Genomic DNA, 21,659 nt, shown 5'->3' with positions numbered 1-21,659 from the left:
TGCCAGGGAAAAGGGCCGAGATTTACTTTTGGGGGCCTGTGGCAGGGAGTGCCTGGCTAGCTCCTGAAAATCCACGGTACGCATGATGTTTCCCAGACCCATGATGGCACGCGACCAAGTCAGGCAGGTTTGATAGTTCCAATTGGCTCCTGCAATCCGCCATCCACCAGTGGCGCAGGTGAGTTTTGCTTGCAAGGGAAAAGGGCCGTGGTTTCTGGTTGGGGGCCTGTGGCTGGGAGTGGCCGGCTGGCTCCTGACAATCCACGATACGCAGGATGGTTCCCAGACCAAAGGTGGCACCACTGCCAAGTCAGGCTGCTTTGATAGTACCAACTGGCTCCTGCAATCTGCCATCCAGAAGCGGGGCAGGTGAGGTTTCTTTGCAAGGGAAAAGTGCCGAGGTTTGTGTTTGGGATCCTGTGGCTGGGAGTGGCGGCTGGCTCCTGAATATCCACGATACACAGGATGGTTCCCAGACCAAAGGTGACACCATGGCTAAGTTGGGCTGATTTGAAAGTGCCAAGTGGCTCCTGCAATCTGCCATCCAGGAGCGGGACAGTTGAATTTTGTTTTCAAGGCAAAAGGGCCGAGGTTTCTTTTTGGGGGCATATGGCCGGGAGTGACCCGCTGGCTCCTGAAATCCACGATACGCAGGATGGTTCCCAGACCCAACGTGGCACCAGTGCCAAGTCGGGCTTGTTTGACAGTGCCAAGCAGGTCCTGCAATCTGCCATCAAGAAGCGGAAAGGTGAGTTTTGTTAGCAATGGAAAAGGGCCGTGGTTTGTGTTTGAGGGCCTATGGCTGGCAGCGTCCAGCTCCTCCTTAAAATCTTTGATATGCAGGATGGTTCCCAGACCCAAGGTGGCAATACTGCAAAGTCAGGCTGATTTGGCAGTTCTAAGTGGCTCCAGCAATCTGCCATCCAGAATTGGAAGAGGTGAGTTTTGTATGCCGGGGAAAAGGTCCGAGATTTTTTTTTGGGCCTCTGTGGCAAGGAGTGACCGGCTGGCTTCTGAAAATCCACAATACGCAGTATTTTTCCAGACCCAAGGTGCCAACACTGCCAAGTGGGGCTGGTTTGGCAGTTCCAAGTGGCTCGTGTAATCTGCCACCCAGAAGCGGAAGAGGTGAGTTTTGTTTGCCAGGGAAAAGTGCCGAGGTTTGTGTTTGGGGGCCTGTGGCTGGGAATGATCGGTTGGCTCCTGAAATGCTTTGATACACAGGATGGTTCCCCGTCCCAAGGTGGCATCAGGGCCAAGTCGGGCTGGTTTGATAGTACCAAGTAGCTCCTGCAATCTGCCATCCAGAAGCGGGGCAGCTGAGTTTTGTTTGCCAGGGAAAAGGGCAAAGGTTTGTGTTTGGGGGCCTGTGGCTCGGAGTGGCTGGCTGGCTCCTGAAAATCCATGATACGCAGGATGGTTCCAAGACCCAAGGTGGCACCAGTCCCAGGTGGGGCTACTTTGATAGTACCAAGTGGCTCCTGCAATCTGCCATCCAGAAGCGGAAGAGGTGAGTTTTGTTTGCCAGGGAAAAGGGCCGAGGATTGTGTTTGGGGGACTGTGGCTGGGAGTGGCTGGCTGGTCCTGAAAATCCACAATACGCTGGATGGTTCCCAGACCCAAGGTGGCACGCCTGCCAAGTCAGGCTGATTTGGCAGTTCCAAGTGGCTCCAGCAATCTGCCATCCAGAAGTGGGGCAGGTGACTTTTGTTTGCCAGGGAAAAGGGTCGAGATTTGGTTTTGGGTGCCTGTGGCAGGGAGTGACCGGCTAGCTCCTGAAAATCCACGATACGCATGATGTTTCCCAGACCCATGGTGGCACACTGCCAAGTCGGGCTGGTTTGATAGTTCCAATTGGCTCCTGCAATCTGCTATCCACAAGTGGGGCAGGTGAGTTTTGTTTGCCAGGGAAAAGGGCCATGGTTTCTGGTTGGGGGCCTGTGCTGGGAGTGGCCGGCTGGCTCCTGAAAATCCACGATACACAGGATGATTCCCAGACCCAAGGTGGCACCAGTGTCAAGTCGGGCTGGTTTGATAGTACCAACTGGCTCCTGCAATCTGCCATCTCCCCACCCTGCCCCGTGTCGTTTGTGTGGTGGGTTGCGGGGGACCTGCCCTGGGGGGAACCCGTCCCCGCCCTCTCTTTGTGCATTTCTGGTGCTTAGGGGCGGCGGGGAGCCTCTGGATCAGCCTCTGCCTCCAACTGAGTCTGATTGGATGACAACTCTTTGTCTGAATTGCGGTGATTCTACGACATTCCCCCTGGGCACGGCGGGAGCGGGTTCACCTGCCTCCGAGTTGGGCTCTTCGACAAGGGGGGCAGCTTCACCCGTCTCTGAGTCTACACAGTCTGTCAGGCAGGTGCAGGTGATGGAAGCTGCCGGGGGTGGGGCGGTGGTCAGAGTTCCATCAGGCCCTACTCCAGTGAGACCAAGTGGGCTCATTTGGTAGCCACTGCAGAGGAACAGAATGCTATGCTGGGATTGCAGGATCCCAGGTGTGTGATTGGCACTGACATGCTGTTGGGCACAGGAAATCATGCGGATACTTTGGGGCAAGCTGGCTTTGATCCCCTTGTTCTTGACCAGTTCCAGACAATCGGCATTGCAGCAATGGTTTGGACCCTGGAAATGACTGCTCCAAAGCAGCCATTTGCAACCATTATCCATGGGGCTGATGAGCCTTTCATGAAATTTTCAGGGATTCTGAGTGCCTCTGTGGAGAGGCAATTGGCAGATCCTGTGGCCAGGAGACTTGTGATTGCAAACCTTGTGAGAAGTAATTTCAATGACAATTGTAAGAGAATCATAGAGGCTCTTCCTTGTGAGCCTACTGTCTCCCATATGGCAGAGGCCTGTGCAAACAAAGGCTCCCCAGTTCAGAAGACGGCTGCCTTGGCTACTGCTGTGCAACTGGTCTGGGCAGTGCCTCAGGGCAGGTGGCCACAGCAGGGGAATGCTCAGGCCAGCAAGAAACAGGGGAAGAAAGCACAGAAAGCCAAAATTCCCATGTTCTTATGTGGTCAGTGTGGAAGGCTGAACCATACTGCAAATGTCTGTAAGGTGACTGTTCATGTTAATGGCCAAGCTTTGCTGGGCTCGGGAAATGAGGGACGGAGCGCAAAGGAAAGACATGCCCAGACACAAGCTTCTCTCCAGGCCCTGGAGCCGATGGAGGTTTGCTTGGCCGGCTTGCAGACAGCACCTGTGGATCAGCAGGTGTGGATGTCTGCACCACAGCAACAGTTGTTTTAGAATCTTGTTAAATACACAAGGTTCCCCTGGATGCCTTTGGTCCCTTGGGTGGGGGCATGAGTGCTCTCCTGATGGGGAGATCTAGTGCCACCCTTCAGGGCATTATTGTGCACCTGGGGCTTATTGATGCAGATTTCACAGGGCAGATTTGTGCCATGGTCTCCACACTCACCCCCTCCCGTCACGATCCCAAAAGGGACGCTACTTGCTCAACTTGTGCCTTTTAAGTCCTCTGTTCGCAGGACAGCTGACCAGTCGTGTGGAGCTGGTGGCTTTGGATCCACTGAGCCGCCTCAAGTTCATTGGATTGCTGTCCTGACCAAAGAATGTCCCGAGATGCTGTGTACCCTGTCCCTTCCTGGTGTGATGCTGACAGAGATCTGCCTCTGCAGGCTTCTTGGCAGCGGTGCTGACATCACGGTTCTCTCCCTTGCTGCCTGGCCCCCGGAGTGACCCCTGAATCTGGTGGACATGCCTGTCACAGGCCTGGGAGGAATGGCACAATGTTACATGAGCCAGCGGCCCGTGCTGGTTGCAAACATGGAGGGACAGACGGCCTGGGTTAGGCCTCATGTTCCTTCTGCCAACCTCTGGGGGAGGGATGTTCTGTCTGCACTGGGAGGTGCACACTGGGACAGGTTTTTGATGGGGGCTACTGCGATGAAGGGTGCAGAGTGTCCTATGCCCCCTATACGGTGGCTGATGGACAAACCTGTCTGGGAGAACCAGTGGCCCCTCCCTCAAGATAAATTGGTGGCCCTTTGGAATCTGGTGCAGGAGCAGTTGGACGAGAATCATCTGGAGCCTTCTACCAGTCCCTGGAACACTCCTGTCTTCTGCATCAAGAAAAAAAATCTGGGAAATGGAGGTTGTTGCAAGACCTCTGAAAGGTCAATGCTGTGATGGAAAGCATGGGACCATTGCAGGCGGTGTCATCACTGGTAGGTGTCATCACTTGGTTACGTCCGTACTTGGGACTAACCGACGCACAGCTGTCTCCTCTGTTTGATTTGTTGAAAGGTGACTCTGATATAAAGTCGCCTCACACACTGACCCCTGAGGCGCGTAAGGTAGTGGAGGTGGTCCAGCAAGCTGTTTCGGCTTGCCAAGTTCATCGCATTGATCTCTCCGTTGATGTCACTGTGTTCATCACCACTCCAGATTCACATCCCACAGGTATCATTGGTCAATGGAGTGACAAATGGTCTGATTCCTTGCTCATCTTGGAATGGGTTTTCCTGCCCCATCAGCCACAGATGACAGCAACTGCAGTGTTTGAGCTGATTGCTTGCTTGATAATCAAATGCCGGCAACAGTGTTTGCAATTGATGGGTGCGGGTCCCGCAAAGATCATACTCCAGGTACAGCAGGAGGATTTGACTGGAGCTTTGCCGACTTTGTGTCCCTGCAGAGTGCTCTGGAAAACTTTTCAGGGCAGATCACTTATCATCTGCCCAGCCATAGGCTACTGCATATGGCAAAATTCACACAAATCCCTTTGCAGCCCAAAAATAGTCAGGAACCCGTGCAAGGACCCACCATCTTCACTGGCGGTTCAGGGAAAACAGGAAAGGCCATTGTTACTTGGAGGGACGGATCAGAGTGGCAGGTTCTGGACGGTCATGAGGATGGGTCAGCCCAATTGGTTGAATTGAGGGCTGCTGTCATGGCATTTGAGAAATTTTCCCAGGAACCTTTCAAGTTGGTCATGGATTACGCCTCTGTGGCCAATATCACACAGCAGTTGGGTCATTCGGTTTTGAAGGAGGTCAGTAATTCTGCCTTGTTTCAGTTACTGAAGATCTTGTGGTGTGCCATTCAGGCCTGGGTTCATCCATTCTATGTTCTGCATGTGAGGAGTCACACTGATTTGCCAGGCTTTATAGTGGAAGGTAACGCGAGGGCTGACAAGTTGGCTAACCCAGCGTGGGTAGCGCCTCAACCTGATACACTCACACAGGCCAAGGCATCGCATGGGTTTTTCCACAAAAACGCACATACCTTGCAGAAGCAGTTTCAGCTGACGCCAACTGATGCTCATGACATTGTTGAGTCATGTGATGACTGCCATGCACCTGCTCCGCCTTTGCTGGCAGGGGTAAACCCCAGAGGCCTTAGGGCCTTGGAGCTTTGGCAGACCGATGTCACCCAGATTGCCGAGTTTGGCCGGCTCATGTATGTGCATGTCACTGTGGACACGTTCTCCTCTGCGATGTGGGCTTCTGCTCACACTGGGGAGAAGGCACGCAATGTCCTTGCCCACTGGAGGCAGGCCTTTGCCATTCTGGACATACCTTCTGCTGTGAAAACTGACAATGGTCCTGCTTACGCATTGCAAAAGGTGCGGCAGTTCCTGCAGTTGTGGGGTGTCTCGCACAAGTTTGGTATCCTTCATTCTCCAACTGGTCAAGCTATTGTCGAACGTGCTCACGGTACTTGAAGCGGGTTCTTCAAAAACAAAAACAGGGAATGCAGGGTGAAACCCCGCACAGTCGGTTGGCAAAAGCTTTGTGCACAATCATCTCACTGTGCCGCAGAACTCAAATAATCCTGTCATTTTGAATCACCATCTCTCGTTGCAGGCTGCGGACGAGGCACATCAGCCTCGAGCGAAGGTTTGGGTGCAGAATTTAGTCATCAAACAGGGAGAAGGTCCCTATGACCTTATTGCTTCGGGGCACGGGTATGCTTGTGTATCCACAGATACTGGGGTACGCTGGGTACCTTTGAAGTGTCTTCGTCCTGACCTGCAACAGACAAAGAATCCAGCCAATGGGCAAAATGGAAACCATGACCAACCTGAAAGGCATCAAGCAGGTGAATCATTGAGTGATGACTCAGATGCAGGTGATGAGAGTGAACACTCCAATGATTCCTCTGCAAACGGACACTGAACATTGTTCATGCCTTCTTTTTTAGATTGTTCATTTTCTTTTCTCTTTTTCTTTTTTTAAATGGAAAAGGGTGAGGTGTCGTCCTGATTTTTTAAGATTTTCTAAGCCTTCTGATGTTCACATTCTTGTAATGAACTTTCTCACACACTTTCTGTAAATAACTCATGGTTTTGCATTCTTTTATGGAGGAGAAGAAATTTGATGGACTGTTGGTTTGTCCAGTGTCATTGGAGAGGTGGCACTGTCACCCTCCAATCCACTGTCACTTTTGCAAAACTATAAATGTTGGAGTCAGAAATTAAACTTCCCTTTTTTCTTCACCTTGTGTGCAGTGGTGTCCTGTAGTGATAGGAGACAGGTGACTAGACACTCCATGTTCATGCAGCAACAGCCAGCTTGAGATCCTACTTTCTTATATAAATAAAAAGGTCCATGAGGTTAATCCTCATTGGCTGAGCCAGTTACTACTCAGCTAACCAGCCAATAGCAGCCTGAGTCCCCAATGGCCTGGGCCTGCTCTTAATGGTCAAATTACATAAGTAAGGTAATTATATAATAAATCACTTATTTCAGTTATAAAGTTGGAATTATTTATACTGTGAGGCCTATAGACCATCTGTAGACCACCACAGAAGAATAGCTCATGAATATGTGATCAATGTGTGTGATAAAACCTCTGCTTACCTGATGCTTGGGGCACTTGATTGGAGGAAGGATCCTCCAAGTGATCAGTGCTACAATAAAGAATGGCTGCTTTCTAACACTCAAATTGTGTAGCAAGTTGCTATTTGGGTGATTTCAGTGTCAGTTCCTCAAGGCCCCGTAGTTTCACAGTGGCCCCTTGATTCTCAAGTGTCATAATGGCCTCAGTCCCACAAGACCCCAAAATGTCCAAACAGTCCCCTTAATTCCATGGGGCCCTGAAATGCTACAATGGCCCCTTGGCTCCATGAGGCCCTGCAGTGCCACCCTGGGGCAGGAGGCCAGGAGGGATTTGTTCCCCACACGCTGCAGCTCCCTGGGCCAGCTGGTACCGATACCTTCTCCCAGGCCAGCACTGCTGGGTACAGCCAGGGCCGGGCCACACTGCAGCTCCCTGCAAACCACGGCGGGGGCTGCCAGGCCAAAACCCGAGTCACAGACAGTTTGCCACTCTTCCTGTCTGTATTTGATCAAGAAATGTCCCATTGTGGGGTCTCCTTTCCTGCAGTCACTGCAGCACTGGGACCATCCCTGGAGCTCTGAGCGAGAGAAATGGCCAGCGCTGCACCCCTGCACTGACTCGGGGATGGTGGGAAATGCTCTGTGGGGTGGCTGGAACGATGGAAAAAGGACAATTGGCAGTGCAGAGGGAAACCCAGCTGGGCTGCTGGACTGGGGCAAGACATCTCTGTCTGGGGGAGAAGTTGGCTGTGAAAGTCCCTCCTGTGGATGCTCACGTGCCTAAGAGTCAGGCACTGAAGAGCATCACAACAACGGACAGGAGGATGGGGCTGCCAGGATTAAAGTGTCTGAGGGTCTGGACTGGCCACACAAGGGTGAGTTATTTCTGGACACCTCAAATCATCAGGGAAGAGATGCAACCTCCAGATGGGCTCATGAGCGAGGGGTGGATTTAACTATGGACACCATCTCCAGGTTATCCCTGACTATGAAATGTGGGCTGAGATCAAGCAGGGCCAGGCAGGTAAAGCCCCTGTGGTGTGGGGGACAATGGCGGGAATATAAATCTGGGGAGGCACATGGTCTTGCTAGTGGGAGTAGGAAATGGGAGAGCACCATTCCTAAACCACAACCGCCCTGTCAGAGCCAGCCCTGTCCCTGCACTAGCCCAGCTCTGCCACCCCACAGCTGCTGGATTAGGAAGGGCAGAGCCAGGGGGGAGGGAAATGCACAGGGACTCCTCCTGGGAGCGACCTTCCATCCTGATACTCAGACCCCAAAGCAGAAATGCCCATCCAAAGCATGGAGGTCACCATTAGAGTCTCTGCCATTGTCCCACTTTGTGAATCTTTCACACTGAGATGTTGGTCCTTCCTTTCAGTTTCTTTACTTTTTAGCCTTTTAATGGTTCCTCCATAAACAAGGCAATTCTTGTCCATGATATGGCAATTCTCTCCTTTTTATGTAAGTGTTGAGAATTTGGCCAGATTAAAATGCTGGCATGGTGTGCATAGGTACTTGCAGCCCTGTGCAGAAGCAGTTAGAATATAAGAATCAAAGAATTATAAAATGGTTTGAGTTAGAAGAGACCTAAAAGGCCTCTGGTAAAACTCCCCTTCCATTACCCAGGAACACTTTCACTCATTCAGGTTGTACAAAGCCCCTGACCTAAACATTTCCAGGGGTGGGGTTTCTATTTAAAGGGCAAACAGTGCCAGTGTTCTGCCACCATCATCATAAAATATTTCATCCTTACAGAAAATCTAAATCTGCCCTCAGTTAGTTTAAAGGTACAGTGTATTAATCTGTATTCTATTCCCCAGTAAAACTTTTAGGCAAAAAGGTACACAGCCATTCCTGGATGTAAATCACATCTCCAAGGCTGAACATATTTGAGAGGGCCCAGAGATCTCCCAGGATCCGCCTTGGAGGCCCCAAGAACATGATCACTTTATGGCAGCTGGAAATTGTGGGTTCAACTGTGTGGAGATTGAGGAAAGATTGAGAACAGCCTGTGATGACTACAAAGGTAGATTCAAATATATTGGACCTCTTCTTCAGAGTGGAAATGAGCCTGAGATAGAAATAATGTCAACAAATGCAGCTGTGAAGACCCAGAATGGAAACCAAGAGAGATGAATTTCCCTCCCAGGGCAGGGCTGTGGCACAGCACATCCCCCAGAAGGATTTTGGGTCAACCCAAGGCTCTGTGTGGGCAGGCAGAGGCAGGCAGGAGGCAGAGCTGTCAGCAAAGGAAGGGCCCAGTCAGGTGGGGCAGCCGGGGGATGCCGAAAGCCTGCAGGAACAGAGGCACAGGGCAGGGACACCGTGGGACAGTCTGGGATGCACAGGGCACAGGGATGGGCAGCAGCTGCAAGACAGCCCTGCCAGAGCCAACTTGGGCAGCACTTTGGCCATGGCTGCTGGGCCTGGGCCTGAGGCCACGAGGAGGGGACAAGTGACCCTTGCAGGGCTGGGGCCTCATTGCCTCCTTGTCCCTGCTCAGCAGCCTGGCAGGGGCCGCCCCATGCTCCTGTCCCTGGCATTGCACATCCCCACATGCCAATGCCCATCCCGGGAACAGCCCTGAGCAAGGAGGGAGGGACAGGATCTGCCTGGCCAGGGGCTGGGGCTCAGGCCTCGGCCCTTTGCATCCCTCAAACATATCCAGGTGTGCTCAGCACAAGAGACACCTTTGCCTTCTTTGTCCCCAGCTGTCATCACTGCCTCCAGTGTTCTGCACTAACTGGAACCTGGAGACACTTTCTCAGTCATGTCTCTCAGTGGGACGCATTAAAACTTCAAGAAACTTTGGAATTTCAATTTAATTTTGAGTTGTTGAGAACTTTTTGGAACACTCTCTCAGGGACTGAGTCTGATGTAAACAACACCAAAGCCCCGAGAGGCTCATTAAGGTCATTGTTGTAGTGTGTTGTAATAGCCTGTTTTAAACTTCCGGGTCCCTTCCCCAGGTGTGCCAATACCCCTCTTCCCCTTCCCCCCTCGCCCCCGCTGGGCTGTCAATCAGTTTTAACATTCCAGCAAGGTGTCGTGTGGTTTGTCACTTTCAAAGGATGCCCCTCAGGCCCAGAGGTCATTGGCCTGTCTAGGTGTCATCCTCCCCTGAGACCCTGCCCCTCTCACCGGGTTGGTAGCTGACCTGCCCCTTCCCTCCCCCTCCCCCTCCCCCGGGAGCTTAAAAGGGTAATCAGACCATACGGTCGCTATTCTGTTGGAGCTGTTGCCAAGAATCAGACCTGTGTGACCATGGAATAAAGCTCTGGATATTAACTCTGCAGCAGAATCCGTCTCCTTTGTCTTCACCATCACCTGAAGCTTTCCTCCTGAGGTAAACAGAGTTCCTACCAAGCCTGGACTTGTTCAGCTGCCCAGCTGCAACCACCAGCAAGCTAAAGGTGTCTCTGGGGTGATAGACCACAGCTGCCGCCTTTGGCCCAGCAGCAAGCGTCAGACTGGCCCAGGCACAATCTACCTGGTAATATTTGGATTCATATTCCAATAGGTTATTGTGCTGTGTCTGTGCTGCTGAGCTTTAAAGGAACAGCTCTTGCCAGGACCAGCTCCTCTCCCAGCCCAGCAGGGCTGAGGGCTCTGCCTGCAGGCACTGAGGGGACAGGAGCCAGGCAGAGACAGGCTGAAGGCAATCAGGATTGGGAAGAGATTGAGCTGAGATTTCACTTGGGGAAAGATCTTCACAGCCCTGTGCATGGTGAGTGTGTGGGTGCAGGGCAATGTCCCCTGTGCTCCTGGAGGGATCTCCTGAAGCCAGCACACCCCACAGCCTGGGGGATGTGTCGGGAGGACTCTCCCAGTTTCTCTGTGGCACAGGAGGAGGAGGAGGAGGATGTGCTGCAGAGTGGGGCTGCCCTGGGCACCGTCAGAGGGGCAGGGCAGGACGGCTCCTGCTGCCAGGGACGGCTGCAGGGGCTGAGCTGGGGCTGTAGCCAGGGCTGCCCAGAGCTGTCCTGTAGAGCGGCTCCTGCAGCCCTCAGGGCTCTTGGCCAGCCCAGGGCATGTGCCACCTGCCAGGGGCAGCTCTCAGCCTGCCTGACAGCTCCCCATGGATGCTGCAGGGGAAAAGTTGGAGGTGGAAGGAGCCACCCCCACTAGGCCAGATTCCTCCTGCTCTGGAGATGGTGCTGCATGGCCAGGGCTGCTCTCAGCTTTCTCCTCAAGGGAAGGGAAATGGGCTGTCAGCTTTGGCTGTGTCACTGAGACTCCTGCACTGTCAGCCTGGGCGTCAGCAGATGTGCCTCAGATCTCCCTCAGAATGTGCCTCCTCAGCCTCCTCTCCCTACAGACAGCAGCAGCAGCACCTTGGCTTGCAGCATCTCTGTTTGTCTGGCCTGCCCTTAAGGCCCTGCTTCCAGGTAGATGCCCCTGGGCAGTGCCCTGTGCTGGGAGGCGTCTGCAGGGCAGAGCTGAGCCCCCAGGGCTGGGCTGGGCACTGGCAGCACTGGCAGGGACAAGGCTTGGATAGAGAGAAACAGCTCCCAGTAGGCACAACTCCAGGCAGCAGAGAGTCAGACCAGCCCTTAGTGTCCCTCTCTTGCCAGATGCACAGGGAAAGAGCAAAGAGTTTCGAGAAATTTTTTTTAAAACAGGAGCATTTCAAAAGTCCACTTTGTTTTCAAGCACATTTTAAGTGTGATTACCCTGAACTAGTGGGTGGTGAAATGATTACAGGGCACCTGTATCGGGACCAGCAGGTCTGAGTGCAATGGGGCATGGGGAGCCCTGTTTTTCTTCCGGGCTCCCCAGTGTTCAGCCTGAGAGCAATGCTGAATATGAATCAGTATCTCAGCAGCACAAACACCTGCTGACGAAAATCTAGCAATGTCCCCTACCAGCAAGAGAATTGATTTTGATGGGATTCCAAGCACAACCCATAGTACTGACTCAAAAATTTGGTCCCAGCTTGGCACTTCTCAATGTCTTCTTTCAACAGTCCATGATTCCCAGAGTGAAGGAATGTCCAACAGCAGCTCCATCAGGCACTTCCTCCTGCTGGCATTGGCAGACACGTGGCAGCTGCAGCTCCTGCACTTCTGCCTCTTGCTGGGCATCTCCCTGGCTGCCCTCCTGGGCAATGGCCTCATCATCAGTGCCGTAGCCTGCAGCCACCACCTGCACACACCCATGTTCTTCTTCCTGCTCAACCTGGCCCTCAGTGACCTGGGCTCCATCTGCACCACTGTCCCCAAAGCCATGCACAATTCCCTCTGGGACACCAGGAACATCTCTTGCACAGGATGTGCTGCACAGGTTTTCTTCTTTCTCTTCTTTATGGGAGCAGAGTTTTTTCTCCTGACCATCATGTGCTACGACCGCTACGTATCCATCTGCAAACCCCTGCACTAGGGGACCCTCCTGGGCAGCAGACCTTGTGCCCACATGGCAGCAGCTGCCTGGGCCACTGCCTTTCTCTATTCACTGCTGCACACAGCCAATACATTTTCCCTGCCTCTGTGCCATGGCAATGTCCTGGGCCAGTTCTTCTGTGAAATCCCCCAGATCCTCAAGCTCTCCTGCTCCAAATCCTACCTCAGGGAACTTGGGCTTCTTGCTGTTAGTGTTTGTTTAGTTTCTGGATGTTTTGTGTTCATTGTTTTCTCCTATGTGCAGATCTTCAGGGCAGTGCGGAGGATCCCTTCTGAGCAGGGACAGCACAAAGCCTTTTCCACCTGCCTCCCTCACCTGGCTGTGGTCTCCCTGTTCCTAATTACTGCAGTATTTGCCTATTTGAAGCCCCCCTTCCTGTCCTCCCCATCCCTGGATCTGGCCCTGTCAGTTCTGTACTCGGTGGTGCCTCCAGCCCTGAACCCCCTCATCTACAGCCTGAGGAACCAGGAACTCAAGGATGCCCTGAGAAAATTGATGAGACTGTATTTTCAGAAGCATTTCAGAACAATTTTCTGCTGCAGAGCCTTCAGAATGTAACTCTTTACAATCTCAGACTTTTTTTCCCTATTTGTTTATTTCTTCTTTGCTAACTTTTTCCATTGTCATGTTGTGGTTTTTTACAAAATGCTTTACTATTACTCTTTGCATTTGTACATTAATGTCTACTTTTGTTGTGAAATAAAAAGACTTAAATAAAAAGAATTTAAATAAAAATAAATTATTTTGTTGATCTCATCTTCCAGGATTTTTGGCAGCCCTTCTCTGTCCCTCCAGGGGCAGTGCCTGTGCGCAGAGTGGAGGGAAGAGACTCCCAGTACAGCAGCACAGCCAGGGACAATGGCCCTGGCTCTTCCCACATCTGCTCTGCCCAACTCCAGCCTGTCCTTCCCAACCCTGCTGTGGGTGCAAGGCTGGAGTGCTCTGGCAGCTTGGTTGCTGTCCCAGTGCTGCATGTCCCTGCTGTGACCACAGGCAGGGCCAGGCCATGGGCACTGCTGGGACACAGCTGGGCTCCAGCACAGCAGCTCCTGCAGCAAAGGGCATCTCCTGAGGGCAGGGCAGGGAGGCTTTGCTCCCCTCCAGAGCTGCTGTCAGCAATGTGCTCCAGGAATGCCCTGGCACAGCCAGAGCTCCTGGCATGGACCTGAGGCAGCAGCAGAGCAGGGCCTGGGCTGTGTCTCTGTTCTGGGACAGCCCAGGAAGGTGCCCCAGGGCAATTGTCCCACACCAGCCCCTGCAACCACCACTGCCAGCACTGGCCTCTCCCCACCTGCAGGAGGTTGTTTGTCCCTGTTCACAGGGACACCAAGTGACCAGGCCAGCAGGCCATGTTTGCTCTGTGCTGAGGAGATCTCAGCAGTGCATTGTGTGTGTGTGGGGAGGTGAACCCCAGTGAGCACAAACACCATCAGCAGCACCCAGGGGTGGCACAATTCCAGTGGCACAAACAGGGCCTTGAGGCCACTTCACTCTGAGAGTAACGTCCTCTGGGAAAACACCTGGATTGTTTGCTGGGTTGTGGTTAGGACTGCACAGAGAGAAATATCCCAGGCAGGGAGGCTCCAGGGAAAAATGCTCAGGGCAGTCATGGACTGCACAGAGAGACATTGGATACAGTGAGGGTCTGTGGGGAGAAATCAGAGCTGCCTCCCTTCTGAACCAGCCCGAGGACCTGGACAGGGCTCTGCTGTGTTCTGGGAACTGAGCTGGAACTGAGGGAGGTTGAAAAGGCCTTTGGTGTCAGGGCTGTTAAGAAGGCCGGGCAGTGTCACTGTGGGACTTCTTTCAAACCCCTTGGAAAGGCCAGAGCCATCCCAGAGGGTCCTGGGCACTTGGGAAGGGCAGACATGGAACCAGTCTGCAAACAGGGCAGGGAGGGGCACTGGGAGAGTCACAGCCTGGTCAGGCTCAGCAGGGAAGGGGATGTGGCAAATCCTCCTGCAGCCATTCCAGGCACTGGCGGGATAGGGCAGGGACTGCAGAACCCATGTGGAAGGGAAAAGAAGGGGATGTTGTGTGCCCGGACTTCAGCTAGGCCTGGGACAGGGTTTGTTGTGGTCTCCTCAGAGCCAGACTGGAGAGAGCTGGGCTGAAGGCATGGAACATGGGCTGGGTGGGAATTCGGCTGAACAATGAGGGTCAAATGTCATCCATGGTACAGAGTCCTGTTGGCAGCCATGCCCTGGTGACATCCCTCAGTGACCAGCCCTTGGCCACCACTGTGGAATATTTCTATTGTCTCTAAACCCGCATGAAATGTATGTTCAGTTCCATTGTGGATGCTGCCAAATTTCAGGGACTGAACTGATGTGTGACTGTGACTGAACTGATCTAGTTAATCGTGACTGCAAAATATAATTGGGCAAGATGACTGAGTTGGGTAAATTTGTCTTGCTGTCAGATGCCAAGCAAACCCAAGAAAGGGCAGAAAAAACTTATGCATCAGAAGAAAAGCAGTTCAATAGGGAAAAGCCCAAAGCCAACCAAAAAAACAAATGCCCAAACCCAATCAAAAAACCCAAAGCAAGACCCACCCACAACAACACAAAAACCCTATAAACAAACCAATCACAAGAAGAAAAGGTCACAAACAGAAAAAAAGCAAATCCACAGGAAATGTCTTAACAGCAGAAAATGTTTGACCACCTTGCGGCAGGAGAGGATTCTGTATGTGTTGGTGCTGTTTTGAAAGAAAAATGTCTGAAAAAAGAAATTAATCTCCTACCCTCCTTGTCCCCCCACTTGTCTCAGTTGATTGCTGATCATGGTGTGACATGGAATGGAACATCCTTGGGTCAGTCCAGCCCAGCTGTCCCATCCCTGTCCCCAGGAACACTTGCCCACCCCAGGCCCATAGGTTGGGGGGTTGCAGATGCCTCATGCAGGGCGAGCACTGAGACAAGGACAGCAGAACAGAACAACATTTACTCTTGTCAAGGACAGTAGAACAGAACAGCACAGCCTTGGAGAAACTGATTGAGGATGTACCTCTGGCAAGCAGAAGTCACACAAAATGCAAGCAGGATGCCAGCTCAGCTCTGCAAGGCTGACAAAGCAGAAGTTATGCAAAACAATAATGTTGTTCTTACTCAAAAGGAGGGGTCAAGGAACAGTCAACTAAAAAGGACACTGGATGTTGAAGACAGACCCCAAAGAATCATAAAAGGATTTGTGGTAAGGGGTGCAACTATGTCAAATAAACTCAAAGGAAGTGCGGATAGCTAATGGATACATAATCAGTGTGTGTGATAAAAACTCTGTTTATTCAATGCTTAATGCAGTCCAATGGAGGGAGGATGGCCCAAGTGACCACCATACTATAATAAAGAATACTTGCTTTCAAATACTCAAAACTCTGTTCAGAAGTTTCTATCCAGTGGGTTTCAGTATCAGTGGTGTCTTTGACTCCTTTTGCCCCACAGTTTCACAATGGCCCCTTGATTCCATGAGGCCCTGCTGTAGAACAATGGACCCTTGTTTCCATTGGGTCCGTATTCTCAAAATGGCCTCCTTGGTTCTGCACTGCCACAATGCTCTCCTTGGTTCCACGAGGCCTTGGTGTGTCATAACAGCCCCTTGGTTCCATCAACTGCCATAGTGTCACCCTGGTCTCTTGAATCTGCAGTGTCACAATGGACAATTAGTCACAAGCAGCCCCACTGTGTCACCATGAATATTTGGCTCCACAGGGCCCCACAGTGTCACAAGGGTGTGGTAGTCAGGGAAAGGCACTGCGGAAGTTGTCGCGATGTCACGGAAAGCCAGGACCCTCTGTTTCCCATAGATAAGACCCTCAGTTACTCATAGATAAGAAACTAACAATAGGAATGTTGCCCCACTGAAGTCAGCAACTTTCCACTCCTTACTCAGTACTTTTCCATTCCCTACTAACCATAGATAAGAAGGACAAACCCCCTTTTGATGTAGAGACCCCTTAGACTATAAGACCCCATGAGAAGAAGTAATAAATGCCTTTTGACCATCCACCACATTGGTGTCTGCGTGTGTCATTGGCCCGAACGGCCCTGGAGAGTGGGCCGTCGAGCTGTACCTCAGAACCAGGTCGCCTGCCTTGATCCAGAAGGCAACATTTTGGTGCCGGAAACCCGGGAAAGCAGCTTGCGCCCGGGGAACGGGGATACTCCTGGACAGAGGACGGCGGCTGCGGCAGCAGGTCTGACCACAGCGGAGGGGACGCCCTCGGACCCGCGTGGACAATGGAATCCACAGCGAAGGTCGTAAGTCAGGCTCATCAGCAATGGGGAATTAAAGGTGAGCTCAAGAATTCTAATCTTGCTATTGCAAGGCTCCTAGAGCTGGGGACGATCGAACGTCCGCTAAATATATTATATTGGGAAGCGCGGGAGAGGTACACTGCCGCCTCAGCAGAGGACTCTAAGTCCGCAGGCAGTGGTAAAAACCTCAAAGCGTGGGGGAAAGTAGAAGAGGCCCTACGCAAGACGTTAGAAGAACAGGAGACGCAGGAAGCCGTGCATATGCGTTTATTAGCTACACCAAAGCCAGGGGTGGGGGCCGCGACGCAGACCGCCTCTGAGAGCGATCGGATTGAAGGTGGGAATATGCGGGGACCGGGAGCGTTCCACCCCTTCCCGAACCTGAGCCCAGAACCCCGGAGCCCCCAGGAGACCCCCCAGAACCCCCAGGGGACCCCCCGACCTTCCCGCGGAGCCCGCCGGGTCCTAGCCCCCCCGCGGAACCGTCCGAAAAAGCCGCGGTTTCTCTATCCGTCTCTTCCCCGCCGGCCGCCGGTCTGGCGCAAGAAGCAGAGCAGCACGCGCGATGCTTCTGGCAGGGACTCGCGGAGGAGGCGCGGAATGAGGCCGGATTGTCGGACCCCGCCGGAATCGGTAAAAACTCGCCCCCGCCATGTGCGTTTAAAAATGGCACCAAACCACATGGCGAGGGCGGAAGGGAGGAGGCGGAGGGCGGAAATGGAGTCAGCCTGCTTAACAACGCATGCACGGGCGAGCGGGGAGATGGGGCGGCCTCCGGGGAGGAGCATAAAACCAATCAGAGCACTTTATCCAAATTAGCTCCTTATAGGGCAAGGACCTCCCCCGGCAGGAGGCGGGGGTAGCCCAGGGGGAGGGAGCGACACCACCCCCAAAGGGAGGAGCGAGGTCAAAGCCGCACAAAACGGCACGGAGCGCCGGAAGTGTACCAGCAGTCAGCTTCCGGCTCAGAGTCAAGTAACAGCTGCTCAGACAGTTCGGAAGAGCCGACCGAGTCCGGCTGGGACTCAGAAACCGAGAGAGCAGAATTAATGCGGTTTCGAGCGAAACCGAATAAAGCTTTAAACAATATCGGGAAACAATCGCAACACAAACTCATCGATTGGGGAAAAATAAAAACAGCCTGTGGGGACCGGGCATCGGCAGCCTCCATGCACGCTTTCCCGGGGTGGGTTGCCAGAGCGCGGGGGAACCAACAAAGGGCATATACCCCAGTTAACCTAAAAGAAGCCAAAGCGACTTCAGAAATAGGGATCAACTCAGCGGTAGTACCCACTCTTGAGGACGACCTTTCTAGCAATAATGATCTGCTCACTTTTGATATTACGCAAATAAACCGCATGCTTTTTGATGGGGCGGGGCGGACTGTATTTAAGCAGGAATGGCAGCACGACCGCGTTAGCCCAGGCTTCTGGGGAAGGGCAGCAACTCAGCGAGCTGTCCCCAGCCAGCACAGCTTTCCCTGGCAGCACCCTCACTCCAAGCATCCCGGCCTCGGGGAAACGGGATGTCCTTTCCATGCTCGGATTTCGGATTACAAATTTATCATGAGGGCCACTGCCGTACACCCTCCGCTGCCAATCAAATTGACTTGGAAATCATCAGACCCTGTATGGGTTGAGCAGTGGCCCCTGACAGAGCCTCGAATGGCAACCTTGCAGGAACTGGTCGACCGCGAACTGCAAAAGGGTCACATAAAACCCTCCACCAGCCCATGGAACACCCCTGTATTTGTGATCCCCAAAAGGTCCGGACAAGGCTATCGTCTCATCCATGACCTGAGAGAGGTGAACAAGACGATCCGACCCATGGGTCCAGTCCAGACACTGCTACCCGCAAACTCAGCCATCCCCGCAGGGCAGCCGTGTGCAGTACTGGATATCAAGGACTGTTTCATTTCAATACCCCTGCACCCTGAGGACAGAGAACGATTCGCCTTTTCCGTGGCGTTTTGGAACGGCGAGCGGCCCAACCTTCGCTTCCAATGGAGAGTGCTTCCCCAAGGCCTGGTCGACAGCCCGACCATATGCCAAATCACCGTGGACAAAGCACTGATGCCAGTCCGACACTCCAATCCCGCCGCAACCATCATTCAGTACATGGATGACATCCTGGTCGCAGCACCCTCGGCAAGCCAAGTATATCACCTGGTGTCCACAATCACGGAGACCCTTCAGGCCAACGGCTTCGAGATCGCGAGCGCAAAGATCAAGAGAGGACCCTGTGTGACCTTCCTGGGAGTAGGAATCACAAGCTCCTACATGACACCCCCCAAGACGAAGATCAACCGAGACGTCGAGACGCTCCACGATGTGCAACGCCTGGTGGGATCGCTGCAGTGGCTTCGCAACATCGTCCTGATTCCTCCCGAGGTCATGGACCCTCTGTACGACCTCCTGAAAGGAAGGCACCCCTGGGAACCCAAGGAGCTGACACCGCAAGCAACGAGCTCCCTCGACTTCATCGAAAACCAGATGTCCACTGTCACACTTGCCAGGTGGAACCCAGCCATGCCACTGGACCTATACGTCCACTTTACACCGAAGGGGGGAGTGGGAGCACTGGCCCAAGGACCTTCTGAAAAGGCCCGACCGATCCAATGGGTGGTCCTCGGAAGACCCGCTCGTGCATTTTCCCTGGGAATCGAATGCTTCGCCAGCCTCACCATGAAAGGCAGGAGACTCGCCTTGAAACACCTAGGGACCGAGCCGACAAGCATCCACCTTCCGTTTCGCAAGCAGCTGACCACGGAGTCAGCCACAATATCGGAGTACCTGGCCCTTGCCCTCTCCGGCTTTGGAGGAGAAGTCTCCTATTCCTCCAAGCCACCCTGGACTAAGCTGCTGACCGTAGTCGACATGGACATGCCACCGAAGGTCAAGGACAGACCGCAGCCGGGACCAACGGTCTTCACAGACGCTTCCTCCACGACTTCAACCGCAGCAGCAGTGTGGCAGGCAGGAGAGCAATGGCATTGCGTCAAAGCGTGTGACCCCACACTGTCAGTGCAACAGCTGGAGGCAGCAGCAGTGGTTTTGGCATGCGGACTTTTCCAAGATGAACACCTCAACATCGTAACGGACTCTATATTCGTGGCAAGGCTCTGCCTAGCCATGGCAGGACCAGGAGTGTCAACATCAGCAGCAGCCCTAATGCTGGAAGAAGCACTCTCCTCACAACAGGGCACCGTGTCAGTCATCCACATCAACAGCCATGACCCAGTCAAAGGTTACTTCCAGATCGGCAACGACAAAGCAGACGCCGCAGCAAAAGGCGTTTGGACCTTGCAAAGAGCTCGTCAACTGCACGAGTCGCTCCACATCGGAGCCAAAGCACTGGCGAAGAGATGCAAAATCTCGACAGCAGACGCAAAACATGTGGTAGCCACCTGCCCTTACTGCCAGAAGTCACCCCTTTGGACCTGCGGGGTCAACCCGAGAGGTCTCAAGCCCTCAGAAATCTGGCAGTCAGACTTCACCTGGTGCGAACTGCTGAAGCCCCGAGCATGGCTTGCAGTGACAGTGGACACTTATAGCAGGACGATCATAGCCACACAGCACCCCAAAACTAACTCCAAAGCCACAATTCAGCACTGGCTGACAGCCATGGCTTGGCTTGGTATCCCCAAGCAGATCAAAACGGACAACGGCTCCAATTTCACCTCCAAACAAGTACAGGAATTCACCTCGAAATGGGGCATCACGTTAGTGCAAGGCATCCCATATAACAGTACCGGGCAGGCCATAGTTGAGAGAGCAAACCAGACCCTGAAAACCAAGCTAGAAGTGTTGGCAAAAGCAGAGGGCTTTGCCAATGCCATTCCCCCAGGAGATCAGGCACGTATGCTGGCAACCGCTTTGCTGGCACTGAATCAATTCCCTAGGGGAGATGAAACAAACAGTCCCATCCAAAAACACTGGGCCACTTGAACACTAGAGGAGGGCCCACAGGTGGTAATCAGGAACGAGCTAGGTGAGTGGGAACTGGGCTGGAGGCTGATGCTCACGGGGCGAGGGTACACAGCTGTCAAAAAGGACGGCAAAATCAGGTGGTGTCCACTTAAGTCGATTAAACCGGATCTCCATAGCGAGCAGAATGAGACTGACGAGAATTGCGAGTCTTTGTTTACAGGACCTGCTTGTGGGACGTCCTCGTGACGCGTACATCCCGGTTCCAGACGAAAGCGACAGACCACCAAGCCGTCAGGCAGCGCCCGAGAGACCCGCACGGGTGAGACCCAAGCACCAAGGGTGTTTCTGTGTGATTTTGCTGTTGGGGCTTGTCGCCAGAGGGCAAGCCAGCCCAGACCACTACCCCCATCGGCCATTCAGGTGGGTCATGCGACACCTTAGTAGTGGCAAAGCACTCAGAGAAATCACCACACCAAACACCCCATCCTTCGTGCTCCGCATCACCGACCTGTTTCCAGGACAGCCAAGGGTAAACCCCTATTCCCCACATGTCACACACTCGTACCTATCCTACTGGTGCCCAGCTTCAAACCCTGGGAAAAGCTACTGCAATCACCCAGGGTGGGGATATTGTGGGCACTGGGGCTGCGAAACCATTGTTACAGATGCCAGACCGTCGGGGCCTGGGTGGGATCCACAAGAGCCAGACAAATTCTTACAGTTCACCTGGGCACCCATCGGCTGCAAAACACCCTTCTCTCACGGAAACTTCCATCAAAACCAACATAAAATCCCTAGATTTCGGGCATGCACTGATTACAACATGACGGTCTTGCAGCCAGATCACCCTAGCTGGGCCACAGGCAAAACGTGGACAGTGGTCCTTCAAGGGTCAAAAGAGAGGGTGACCGTGCAAATTATCAGGCTCCAACCGTCGGCACCCTGAGTGGTCGGACCCAACAAAGCGATTAAAAGCGTGCCGAAAGGGAGAAACATAACCTACCCCAAAACCTTACCCACAGGGATCAGCAATGTCCTGACCGGTCAAGCGGAAACCTTTCAGATGAGCCGCCTAACCGAGTCAGACTCAGACACAATCCTTCGTATGTTAGAAGCTACCTTTGTATCCCTGAACAAATCCAACCCTAACCTAACCGAATCCTGCTGGCTTTGTTACGATGTCAAACCCCCTTTTTACGAAGGAGTCGCTTTAAACGCTCCCTTCAGTTATTCCTCAGCCGATGCCCCTCACCAGTGCAG

The 21,659-nt window shown here is 53.1% G+C and overlaps 1 pseudogene; it reads left to right on the top strand.

Annotated features, from left to right (window-relative positions):
- The first annotated feature begins 11,803 nt into the window (after positions 1-11,803).
- LOC132085099 (olfactory receptor 14C36-like) lies at positions 11,804-12,772 on the top strand (annotated as a pseudogene).
- Positions 12,773-21,659: the final 8,887 nt, after the last annotated feature.

Source organism: Ammospiza nelsoni, chromosome 28, assembly GCF_027579445.1.
Source record: "Ammospiza nelsoni isolate bAmmNel1 chromosome 28, bAmmNel1.pri, whole genome shotgun sequence".
Classification (NCBI taxonomy): Eukaryota; Metazoa; Chordata; class Aves; order Passeriformes; family Passerellidae; genus Ammospiza; species Ammospiza nelsoni.
This window is presented reverse-complemented; position numbering and strand designations above follow the sequence as displayed.